This window comes from Pantherophis guttatus, chromosome 11 (genome assembly GCF_059756535.1).
Source record: "Pantherophis guttatus breed Tessera chromosome 11, ASM5975653v1, whole genome shotgun sequence".
In the NCBI taxonomy this organism is placed as follows: Eukaryota; Metazoa; Chordata; class Lepidosauria; order Squamata; family Colubridae; genus Pantherophis; species Pantherophis guttatus.
In genome coordinates this window covers 23,128,793-23,141,990 of record NC_142073.1, presented here as the reverse complement: position 1 = coordinate 23,141,990, position 13,198 = coordinate 23,128,793, and the positions used below count along the sequence as shown (strand labels likewise).

The 13,198-nt window shown below is 46.6% G+C and overlaps 1 protein-coding gene across 8 annotated transcripts in view; it reads right to left on the bottom strand.

The window, feature by feature from the left end:
• The window catches only part of CCDC102A (coiled-coil domain containing 102A), a 119,690-nt gene that overhangs the window by 98,036 nt on the left and 8,456 nt on the right, over nt 1-13,198 (bottom strand). For 3 of the 8 annotated variants that reach the window (XM_087877011.1, XM_034425517.2, XM_087877012.1), the window contains exon 1: nt 4,350-4,780. The exons of the other annotated variants lie outside the window; for them this stretch is intronic. The gene's annotated coding sequence lies outside the window, so the exon portion shown is untranslated. Of the gene's footprint in view, nt 1-4,349; nt 4,781-13,198 lie in introns of those variants that run through there. 8 annotated transcript variants of the gene reach the window in all.

Sequence of the window (13,198 nt, the reverse complement as noted above, 5' to 3'; positions counted from 1 at the left end):
GAGTTATATAGAGTATGTAGGTCAATATACATTCTCCCCTTACTAGAGAGATTGCCATGGAGGACAGATGACTTTTATGTAGGCTTTCTCCTCCAAGACTCAAATCAGGCTACCACGCGTGCAGTGGCAAAATTCTGTGTCGCTGCAATGTCCATAAGAAAAAAATTGGTTACCGAATTATAATGTCAACTGGTGCCAATTGTTTTGAGATATCCATAACAATACATTTACTCACATACTTATCGGCTCTACACGCATGTAAATTAGGTTTGAGATCATGTATTTTCATTAACAGAGATGTTATTATTCACTATTAATGTCAGTATTATTTTTAATTTATTGTATGTCTATTGCTGGTCAATGACCGTAATAAAGTTTTATTCTATTCTATTCTAAGCCACGCCCACCACGCCACACTATGCCCACCAAGCCACGCCCAAAGAACCGGTAGTAAAAAAAAAATGAATTTTGTCCCTGGTTGGAAGAGATCCAGCAAAAGCCTCCTCCACCCTCAGAATGGGGACATTTGGGGGAGGGGGTGGGAGCCTATTCTATATTGGAAGAGCATGCCTACAATCTTCATAGAACATAGAAGGCTGGAAAGGACTGTGGAGATCTTCTAGTCCAACCCTCAGCCCAAGGCAGGAGATCTTACACTAGCCCGGTCAAATTGTTGTCCCCTTTATTTTTGAAACCCTCCAATGGTTTTCAACTCCGAAAGGCAAGCTGTCCCACTGATCAATTGTTCTCACAATCAGGAAATTCCTCATTCCCAGGGAGGATGGATCCCTCTCTGATGAATGCTTCAAATCAATGGAGAAAACCTAAAGAAGGTGGACATTTTTCGGTATCTGGGATCCCATCTCCAAGGCAATGGCGACATCAATGGCGAGGGTGAATGCAGCCTGGATACGTTGGCGAGAACTCACCAGTATGTTATGTGTCAGACGAATGCCAACCCGTCTTAAATCTAACATTTACGAGACAACCATCTGCCCTGTTGCACTGTATGGCACCGAATAAGAGCCTTGGTGGCGCAGCAGACTAAAGCACTGTTAAGTAACACCAGCTGCCTGCAATTACTGCGAGTTCAAATCTCACCAGGCTCAAGGTTGACTCAGCCTTCCATCCTTCCGAGGTAGGTAAAATGAGGACCCGGATTGTGGGGGCAATAAGCTGACTTTGTATAAAAAAAGAACACTGCTTGGGGGGGCCAAAAGCCCTACTAAGCAAGTATATACAAAAGTATGAAGGCTATTGCTTAACGCATTGTAAGCCGCCCTGAGTCTTCGGAGAAGGGCGGCATATAAATCGAACCAATAAATAAATAAACAAATAAATAAATAAATAAATAAATAAATAATGCTGGGCAGCAACAACAGGGACCGAAAGCTCTCTCCATGCCATTAAAATGCTAATGCTCCATTGGATATGGGGCACCTCCCTTCTTGACCACATCACAAATGACACCAATTGACAACATTTTGGTGTGACACCAATTATAGAGAAGATGAGAGAAGGCCGGCTCTGCTAGTATGGATATGTCCAGAGAGCAGCACCTTCCACCGTGGCCAAGACTGCCTACCAACTAGAAGTCAATGGCCGGCGACCTTGTAGGCGTCCAAAACAGAGATGGCAAGACGCCATCAATGTAGACATGCAAGCTGTGAGCCTGTGCCCTGGAGACGCAACTGACTGCACAAAGTGGTGTTCAATGATCCAAAAAGCGGACCTGTACCTGTGGGAAGGAGGAGGAGGAGGAAGAGGAGGAAGAGGAGGAGGAGGAGGAGAAGCAGAAGGAGGAGAAGGAGGAGGAGGAGGAGGAGGAGAAGAAGGAGGAGGAGGAGGAGGAGGAGAAGGAAAAGGAGGAGGAGGAGAAGGAGAAGGAGAAGAAGGAGGAGGAGGAGGAGAAGGAGAAGAAGAAGAAGAAGAAGGAGAAGGAGGAGGAGGAGGAGGAGGAGAAGAAGAAGAAGAAGAAGAAGAAGAAGAAGAAGAAGAAGAAGAAGAAGAAGAAGAAGAAGAAGAAGAAGAAGAAGAAGAAGAACAAGAAGAAGAAGAAGAAGAAGAAGAAGAAGAAGAAGAAGAAGAAGAAGATGATGATGATCTCACTCTAATGAACTTCCACCCATTGCTTCTTGTCCTGCCCTCAAATGCTTTGGAGAAAAAGTCAACCCCCTCTTCTCTGTGACAGCCCCTCAAGTCCTGGAAGACAATTATTATGTCCCCCTAATCCTTCAGTAGCTATTGATTGAATTTCTGTAACAGCTACTGTCTGTTCACATTTTTTTAAATAAACTCCAAATCCTATCAATTCTGGGAGCTTTGCTACCATAAAAAAGCTAGAGATTTGTGTCCATAAAAACAAACAAACAAACAAACACCCTTCCAAAATCTTACAGGGTTTGTCCACATTCTATACCAGGCCTGGGAAGATAACCAGGTTTCCAAGGCCTTCTGGAAGATTATCAGGGCGAGGGCCATATAGATCTTGGAGGGACAGTGGGGGTAGAGAAGATTCCAGGTTGCCACCAGATATTGTTTAATACAGGGGTCTCCAACCTTGGCAACTTGAAGACTTGTGGACTTCAACTCCCATAATTCCTCAGCCATAATCCCTCAACTCTGGGAGTTGAAGTCCACAAGTCTTAAAGTTGCCAAGGTTGGAGACCCCTGGTTTAATACACTGTTCTTCAACCTTTAAGGTGGGTGGACTTCAATTCCAGGATTCCCCAGCCAGCCTTGCTGGGGAAGGCTGGGAATGGAAATCCATGTATCTTAGCTGGAAGAGCAGAACTGATCAGAGATAAGAATATATAGCCTGCCTCTACACCATTAAGAGTGATAGGTGATAATTAGCACCGTTTGAAACTAACCGGCAACCAGTAAAGCTCACGGAGCAGTGATGCCAGAAGAGCCTGCAGTGGCCTGCCCATTATTGCCTAGTCTGCCATATTCTGGGCCAGCTGTAGCTTCTGAGTAGTCTTCAAAGGAAGCCCCATGTAGAATATGTAGCAGTAGTCAAGCTGTGAGATGTCTAGGGCATGAGTCCGAAAGTCCTCCTGATGCAAGAATGGTCATAAAGAATGCCCAAGGTGGTTCTCTGCTAAAGTGTTCCTAATCACAGCTGCTTTTCAAGCAGGAGCTGTGAGTCCAAGGAGGATCCCCCCCACTGGGGGGTGGGTCTCGATGAACCCCAAAGCTCCTACAAAGCAAGGGGGAAACCCAAAATTGGACAAAACGGAGAGAAAAGCATTCCCCCCGAGCTCTTTGAGTTGACACCTTCCAGAGGGCTTAGACTTCAAGCCCCATCATCCTCAGCCAGGACGATGCAATTGACGAAGAACCTAAGAGAGGAACGAGGCCTGGGATTTTTGAGTGGAGGCAACTCAAAAGGTAGATGATGCCCAGCATGATGGTCTCATTAACAGAATTTAACCACCGTTGGAAAAAGAGAGGGGGCTGAGAAAAGGATGAAGATGGGCACAGGCCAAAAAAAAAAGAAGAAGAAGGAATGAGAAAAGCAATGGTGGGAGCAAAACACCCCCTCCCAACTACACTCAAGAGCAGGGGTAACCAACTGAGTTTGGAAAAAGTGCAGAGAAGAGCAATTAAGATTATTAAAGGCTTGGAGACAAAAACACATCAAGAATGGTTGTAGGATTTGGGCTTGGCTAGTCTAGAGAAAAGAAAGAGTAGGGGGGATGTGATAGCCCTATTCCAGTATTTGAGGGGCTGCCACAAAGAAGAGGGGGTCAACTTATTTTCCAAAGCACCAACAAGCAGGATAAGAAACAATGGATGGAAACCAATCAAAGAGAGAAGCAACCTGGAATTCAGTGGTGGGTTTCAAAATATTTTACTACCGGTTCTGTGGGTGTGGCTTGGTGGGCGTGGCATGGCTTATGGGCGTGGCATGGGAAAGTTACTGCAAAATCCCCATTTCCTCCCAATCAGCTGGGACTCGGGAGGCAGAGAATAGATGGGGGTGGAGCCAGTCAGAATTTTACTACCGGTTCTCCGAACTACTCAAAATTTCTGCTGCTGGTTCTCCAGAACTGGTCAGAACCTGCTGAAACCCACCTCTGCTGGGATTAAGGAGAAACTTCCTAACAGTGAGGACAATCAACCAACGGTACAGAAGTTGTGGGTGCTCCATTAGTGGAGGTTTTTAAGAAAAGACTGGACAGTCACCTATCTGAAATGGCATAGGGTCTCCTGCTTTGAGCAAAGGGTTGGACGAGAAGACCTCCAAGATCCCTTCCAGCTCTACTCTGGTTGAAAGAAGCCGAGATCCCAACTGTCAACGCTTCTTTCGCCTCTGCAGGCATTCGGAAGGTGTGTCAACTTACCCTTCGCCTGGGACTTGCAACGGGACGTTTCCCAACATCCTAGCTCATCTTTTCACCAGGGCTGCTGCTCACATGTGCAGAGGCTGCCTGCTCAACGCTCCAGAGGGGGACTGGCTCCCAGCCAGGGGAGGGCTGGGTCTCTGCCTGCCCTCCCTCCTCTCTTTCTCACGCTCTCGGCTTCGATGGCTCCAGACGCTTGGCTGCTTCAAGGCCCCCTTTGCTCCCTCTCGCAGGACGCCTGTCTTGTGTCTTATTTCCACCCACAGGCTCAAAAAAAATCTTGGAGAGACTGTTCTAGGCACTTCTCCCCAAATTCTTTGGCTGCCTCTTGCTTTGCCTCTCTCCGGAGCCAAAACTCCGACTGCTCTCCATATGGTTAAGTCACTATAGGCAAATGCCTTGTAAATAGGAAAATACTTGGACAAATAGCTACCAGACAGCCCCAAATCACCGATCTTCAACGTCCTACTTGGCCACTTTTCCTACAGATGGTGTTCGGAGCTGCCTGGCTCTTTCTCAACAATTTGCCCCCTCCACCCTCTCCCCTTCCCAATTTGGACCTGGAGGGAAATTCCTAACTTCCAGCCTGGGCCCAAAGTTGCACAGGGTGAAATGAATAGGTGAACAGGCTCTGCCGCAATTAAAATCCTTCCAAGTGGGATGAATGAGAATTTATGTCTGCATAACCCTACAATAAAATGTGGTGGAAACCGGATCTCACGTGGAAAATCCATTAGACAAAAATCTGTCCGAAGCAGCCATAAAGGCAAAAGAGACACGAAGTCCAGATTCAGGGGAGAGTGCTGCATACTCTGCTCGAACCCAGAACGCGATACCCAAAGCACGGAATTGGTGACGCTTCCTAGGGATGTGAAGCAGTCAGAAAGCCAATTGTTGTGGCCCGCCAGCAGCCTGCGTGGATCGTGGCTGATCCCGACGACGAGGAGGCTGGTGTGGGGTCGCACCAGCAGCCTGCGCAGCCGGCGCTCGCGTCGGACAGCGAGGAGGCTGAAGAGGATGTGGTGCCAGAGGCAGAGACTCAGCCAGGGCCTTCAGAACCTCCAGAGGCTCCTTCCAGTGGAGAGAGTGAAGTGGAGGAGCCTCTCCTCAATGCTCGGGCACTCAGGGCTGCCAAAAGGCAGGAGTGGCTACTCAGGAGGAGGAGGTCTACTCTCGAGAGTAGGGCTTGAGGATAATTGGCCACTCCCTTAGCCTATTTAAGTCGCACGCAGCTAGTGCATTATTGCTGGAAACAACTCGTATTACTATCAGAGTATTTTGGTTTATCATATCTTGTTTTCTGGGCTAGTTGCCAACCTTTGCCAATCTTGTTTATTCTTGCTACTTAATAAATTTGATAAGGACCGTTGGTGTGTGTCAATATCCTTGGAAATCCAGAGCTGGGGCAAAACACCAATCCACAATGCTGCTTTTGCAGGGCACACAACCTTATCGTTCTCTGCAGCTCATTAAAGCAACTGCCTCATTTCCTGGGACCCAGGACTGCTCTGTTCACTCTCACGAAATTGCCGGGATCGATCACCATTTTGCATTCACCAAAGATCCTGCCAGCCGGGGGTGGCCAACTCCAAAGACCTTTCTCTCCCAAAGAGCATGAGATCGGGCTGGCCCATGCCGTGTGTGCCCTAGCTGCCCCGAATAGTGAGCTGTGGCCACCTGCTGTTTTTCTCTTCCAAATATATCGATGGGGCTGGAGACAGTCTTAGAAATCAAGATGATTCACATCGCTTCTGCTTTGCAGCATACCGGCTTTTCGCACGCTTATTTTTAACTAAGCCGATTCTTCAAAAATAAACTGCAGAGGAAAAGCGAGTGTGTGACAGACGCCAAGAAAAGGATGGACCAGCCCGCTAGGATCCACAGAGAATTGGGTTGCTCTCTTAAGGGCCTCCTTCATCGGGTTTTTGAAGTTAAGATGTCTAAAACTTCCTGGGTCTGGAGTCCCTGCCCTCAGCCACTCAAGCACTGGTTATCTCACGTCTAGACTATCGCAATGTGCTTGACATGGGGCTGCCCTTGAAGAGTATTCAGAAGCTACAACTGGGCATTCTTGGGAGCTGCAGCTACAGCTACCCATGTTACACCGCTATTCACCAAAGACTGCTGCCAGTCTGCTTCTGGGTTCAGTTCAAGGTGTTAGTTATCACCTTTAAAGCACTTCATGGCATGGGGCCAAGCTAAGGAACCATCTCATTCCAATGGGATTGGCCCACCCCATCCGTGCCACCAGAATAGGCATGCTGCAGATCCCATTGGTTGAAGAATTTCGGCTGGTGGGATCTAGGAGAAGAACCTTTTCTGCCGTGGCTCCTGGCCTTTGGAACATCTTACCCATCCTCCACTCCCCAATAAAATCTGCACCCACCTTATAAGAGCCTGAAGACATGGCCCTTCAGTTGACCCCAATGGGGAGTGCATCACTCCGGAGATGGCTATCAATTAAGAGAACCCCCCCATCACTCCCTGTGTATTATATGCTCTCCTCCTCCCCATCTTTCAATTATAAATTATTATTATTATTGTTATAGTTATTTATTGTTTTATTATTTTGGTTTTTAATGTTTGTAAGCCACCCAGTCACATTTAGATGAAATGGATGGCACGTAAATCTAATAACTAGCTGGCTAAGTAGCACACTACGGTAACTAACTAACTGACTGACTGATTGACTTACTAAGTAACTACATGTAAGAATTGGACAATAGACACACAACAGTTGGGAATGCAAAGAAATGTTGGAAAGATTTACAAACTCGGCATCTTACCTTACCTGTGGGTGCCAGATTGGTACCTTTGAGATGGCAGAAGTGAGGTAAGGAGGTTTTGATCACCACACTAGAAAAAAGATGCTGAGATTTTGGAAAATCAAAATCAGAGAAGAGCAACTAAGATGATCAAAGGCCTGGAGACTAAAACATAGGAAGAACGGCTGCAGGATTTTGGTCTGTCTAGTCTGAAGAAAAGAAGAATTAGGGGTGACATGATAGCAGTATTGCAGTATTTGAGGGGCTGCCACAAAGAAGAGGGAAGGGTCAAATTATTCTCCAAAGCACCAGAAGGCAGGACAAGAAACAATGGTTGGAAACTAACCAAAGAGAGAAGCAACCTGGAATTAAGGAGAAACCTCCTAACCATGGGAACAATTAACCAGTGGAACAGCTTGCCACCAGACGTTGTGGGTGCTCCATCACTGGAGGTTTTCAGGAAGGAATTGAACAGCCACTTGTCTCAAATGGCACAGGTTCTCCTGCTTGAGCAGGGGCCTGGACTAGAAGAAGTTCAAAGTCCCTTCCAGATTCCATTCCATTCCATTCCATTCCATTCCATTCCATTCCAGTCCATTCCATTCCAGTCTACTCTACTCTACTCTACTCTACTCTACTCTACTCTACTCTACTCTACTCTACTCTACTCCACTCCACTCCACTCCACTCCACTCCACTCCACTCCACTCCACTCCACTCCACTCCACTCCACTCCACAAGAACTGCAGAGGAGGGGAGGGGTTAAAAAAGAAAGGACGGCCCTTCCCATCCCTCGCCAGCTCTAAAGGGGTCTCTTTCCTATCCTGCTGACTTTTGATCCTTTTTTTTCTAGGAAAGGCTGCTAAAGAAAGAGATTGTTAACCCAAAGGGGACCTGGCATAAATCACAGGACGTGGAGAGAAAAGGCCGAGGGAACCGAAGAGTGAATGGGAGGTGGGCAACTGTTTTGGGGAAGGCATTTGAGTGCCTTGAAATGACTCAAAAGAGTCTGCCAAAGGCTGGGTTAGGCCCAGAAAATTCACACTATCTTAAAGTTGCATCAAGAAGAATGTTTGCAATGGAGCAAGAAGTGGTGAGATGTAGTATCTCTGCATCATTTCATCGATATAGATCTGTTGTAGGAAACCATGAAAGGGTTGTTTTTCAACCTTAGCAACTTTAAGATATGTGGGCTTCTTCAACCCTTCCAAATTTTGGTTACCACGATACAAAAGAAAATGTTGAGTTTCTAGAAAGAGTGCGGAGAAGAGCAACGAAGGTGGTTAGCAAAGGAAGAACAGTTGCAGGGATTGAGTATGTCAAGTCTAACGAAGAGAAGGACTAGGGATGACAGGATAGCAATGTGCTCCTTTTCCCATTTGGAAATGATCCCCTTGTGCTGCCTTCCCAACACAAGAGCCATGTGAGACAACCACAATGAGCGTTAATCGCTCGCAGACTGTCCTGTTCCCCAAGACTTCTGCCCACATGAAAGTGCCCAGCTGGTAGCAGTCAGAACCGGGCCTTGCTAGTTTTTCAGATCTCTGGGGAGGCTCTGCTGAATGACTCGGTCACAACTACCTCCAGCCGAAAGCAATAGCACTTAGACTTATATACCGCTTTCCAGCCGTCTCTAAGCGGTTGACAGAGCCCGCCTCTTGCCCCCAACAATCTGGGTCCTCATTTTACCCACCTTGGAAGGATGGAAGGCTGAGTCAACCTTGAGCTGGTTAGGATTGAACTGCTGGCTGTCAGAATTATGGCAGAATTAGCCTCCCATACTGCATTCTAACCACTGTGCACCATGGATGGATGGATGGATGGATGGATGGATGGATGGATGGATGGATGGAAGGAAGGAAGGAAGGAAGGAAGGAAGGAAGGAAGGAAGAGCAATAGTCTTGAGTCTGGTGAGATTCGAACTGCCAAACTTCTGGCAGCCAGCAGTCAGCAGATGTAGCCTACAGTACTGCATTCTAACCACTGCGCCACCACAACTCTCATCTTAATGATTCTATTCCAATATTAGCGTAACTCTTGTCCTGCAGAAGTTGTCCCCCAACAATATGGGTCCTCATTTTACCCACCTCGGAAGGAGGGAAGCCTGAGTCAACTTTGAGCAGGTCAGGATCGAACTGCTGGCAGTGGGCAAAGTTAGCCTGCAATACTACATTCTAACAGGAAGGAAGGAAGGAAGGAAGGAAGGAAGGAAGGAAGGAAGGAAGGAAGGAAGGAAGGAAGGAAGGAAGGAAGGAAGGAAGGAAGGAAGCAATAGCACTTAGACTTATATATCGCTTCACAGTACTTTTACAGCTCTCTCTAAGAGGTTTACAGAGTCAGCATAACACCCCCCCCCCAAACAATCTGGGTCCTCATTTTACCAACCTCAGAAGGAGGGAAAGCTGAATCTGGTGAGATTCGAACTGCCAGCAGCTGGCAGTCAGCAAAAGTAGCCTGCACTACTGCAGTCTAACCACTGCGCCACCATGGCTCAAAAGCAACGGAACAATTGTGCTCAGGAGCATCTACAAGTATTGCCCAAAAAGTCAAGATAGCAGCTATGATTGTGCTAACCAAAATCCCTCTCCTTTTTAACATGCACACAGATCCCAAAAGGGTCAGGGCAGGGATCAGTGCGCAGGAAATTGGTTCTTTCAGATCCAGTGACTAAAGGGATTTTAAAGCTTTATTATTACCTAAAATAGACAGATTGAAAAGCATAATTTTTTTAAAAAAGGGGTGGGTGGGACGCGATGGCTCTGTGGTTAAAGAAACCGAGATGGTCAGCTGGATAGCTGACAGACAAGGTTCGAGAGCCAAGCTCCAGGTGAGCTTCTGTTGCTTCCCTCAGCTCAGGGGTCTGCAACCTTAAACACTCAAAAGAGCCATTTGGACCCGTTTCCCACAGAAAACACCGGGAGTCACAAAACCCTTCCAGTTCCTGACTATTTCTTGAGCGGCCACAAAACTAGCATATGTAGTTGAACTAAATGTTCTGTTTTCTTCTGAAACTTTTCTTTTCTTGGATTTATCCATGGTTGGCCTACCAGGGGTTGAAAAGCTCAATAAATTGGGTGCTGGCAGGTGTCACACATTAGCAGTTGTGATGCATATTTTGAGTGACAGGGAGCCGCAGCAGAGGAATGAAAGAGCCACATGCAGCTCCAGAACCGCAGGTTGCTGACCCCTGCCTCAGCTGCTTGCCCACCTGGCAGTTTGAAAGCACGCAAAAAGTGAGTAGATAAATAGGTACCACTTTGGTGGGAAGGTAACAGTGTTCCATGTGTTTTGGTGTATAGCCATGCTGGCCACATGACCAACCAATGGAACAGAAATTGTGGGTGCTCCAACACTGGAAGTTTTTAAGAAGAGATTGGACAACTATGCGTCTGAAATGCTATAAAGTTTCCTGGCTGAGCAGGGGGTTGGACTAGAAGTCCTCCAAGGTCCCTTCCAACTCTGTTATTCTGGTCCCAGTGACTGACCCAGACTGGATCCTGCATAAATAATCTTGCAATTGTGGGACTAAGCCTCCCCCCAGGAGCATCTCTGAGGCCTCTTCCTTCTTTTCTCTGTTTCAAAGAACAAAAAGAGAAAGCAAGCCGTCCACCAGGAATGGCCGTAGCAAAAGAGGGAATCTGCTTGGCCGGTGCCCAAAACGTGGTGAACAGAGTATAATGACTAATTCAGCTGCAGCTCGAACAAAGCACATTTCCGACCACGAAGGCATTTGTTTTCCAAGTCTCTCCCCCCTCCCCTTTCTGGAGAAGCCTGTTTCCTTTCTCCTTTGTCCGACATGCGAGGAAATAAAACTAAATGCAATGGGTGGGATCGAACTGGGCATGACGCACTCAAGCTGAAACCTAATACCCGTTCGCTTGAGTCAACTAAGATGCTAAAGGCTAACAAAAGCAACTGTAGATTATACTGCAGAGTAATCATTTTTGAATCACATCGTGGCTTGGTGAGACTGTCTGTCAAACAGCCGGGTAAAATCAGGAGATTCAGGCAGTTCAAAGATTCATTACAAGCTTAAGCTCTCTACAAGAATCTGAGCTACTAACTGTCAAGGGAAATTAGCGGGAGTTAAGAGGAGAAGGAATTCAAGGTGGCTTAGATGTCTTAGATGCACAGAGACTCATGAATGATGACACGTTTAACCCTCCCCTCAGGTTCAGCCTGGTCATCTCCTACACCATCTAATCCAGGGGTCTCCAACCTTGTCAGCTTGAAGACTTCAACTCCCAGAATTCCTCAGCCAGCTGGGAGTTGAAGTCCACGAGTCTTCAAGTTGACAAGGTTGGAGACCCCTGATCTAGTCCACACATCATGTGAAGACAACAGTGGGCTGCTGAACCTCCCAGCCCTATGTGAACCAGGCAGAGTGATGGCTACCCTGAAACTTGGTGGAAGGGTTGGGGACTGGAATGAATTGCCAGCAGACATTAATTTCCTTGGATGGCATTTTTCATTCCGCAAGGAAACGTCTGGTAATTGAACTATCTTTTGAAAACGAGGACCCCAGCCAGAAAGTTTTCTGGGGACTTTCTCTCCAGTTCTGCACGGTTGCAAGACCAACCTGAAAAGTCAAGAGGTGACACGCAAGACCCAATTGTTTTTGGTTCCCAGCCAGGTGCCATTCCTGTTGAATGTCTGCCTGAGCTTCTCCTTACTTCCAAGACGGATTTGGGGAGCTGGCCCAACACTTTCATTAGAGGACGGATACAAAGTCACCCTATTTAAACTGAAACCTTGCCCATAGGGTGAGCAGTTATTGAAACCACCACATATATTATTCTTTTTTGTACTGATCTCATCATGCCAGCCTTCCACTTAATTAAATATCTTGGTCAATCTAACCAGAATTACGGTATTTAAATCTTTTACCTTCAAATGATTCCAGTTCTTTTAAGCGTGGCCAATTTTGCATGTTACATGTAAAGGCACGAAGCAGTTTGTCCGATTGATCTGTTTATTTAATTGGTTAATCAATTTTTTTTTTGTATGCAAGGTGTTTCATGGACCCTTCCTCTTGCACCTCCTCCATTCTCTTCTAGCACTGATGATGTTACTTAGTTTGGTAATTAAACATCTGCAAGAAAACAGCCAAGCTTAGAGAGCATCAAAGATCTCATAATCCTCCCCTTCTCCTTCTTCCTTAGATTAACAGAGTGGGAAGGGACCTTATGGGTCATCTAGTCCAACCCCCCGCTCAAGCAGGAGACCCTACACCATTTCCAACAAATGGCAGCCCAATCTTTTCTTGAAGGTCTCAAGTGATGAAGCTCCCGCAACTTCCGAAGGCAACTTCTCTTCCATTGGTTGATTGTTCTCACTGTCAGAAAATTCCTCCTTATTTCTAGGTTGAATCTCTCCTTGTTCAGTTTCCATCCATTATTCCTAGTCTGGTCTTTGGGTGCCTTGGAAAATAGCTTGACCCCCTCCTCTCAGCCTGCTTCAGCTGCCATAAGAAACGGGGGAGGGATTAGTATGGGGGCGAAGGGTGGGAAGATGCAGGTGGTGTTTTTTTTCCTTGTAGGACGTGTCTTCATAAGAAACGAAACTGAATCTCCAAAGGGGCTGGCTGACCAACTGCCCTACATTCCTGATGAATGACGCTGCCAGACGTGATGCCACCTGACCTTTGGGAGACCTTTGGATTGGCTGATGATCAATGGACACGGGGGGGGGGGAAGCTTAGTAGATGCTATTTCGCGCGTTTTGCTCACTTCCAGCTTTACCTGGGTTGCGATCCTTTCATATTTAGTAAAAGTACTAATCTCTTCAAAATGTTTGAGTTTGGGTTTTTCTTTCCTGGATATTGAAGGAAGCATACCTGACAGGCAGCTCCTCAAATATTGGAAGACTCCAACAGCAGCAGGGAATGTTTTAGGGAAATCCTCCAATTACCAGCAAATTATTTACACCCAAGATTATCTAGTCTGGTTTGTGTTGTAGGGCTTCTCAAGTGGTGGCACCCTATTTAGGGAACCATTTCCTATTTAAAAAACCATGAAAAGGAGGCTCCTGTATGGTCTTTTTTGAGATGAAATGCCATGCTTGCTTATCCTGTCATTTGAAGGA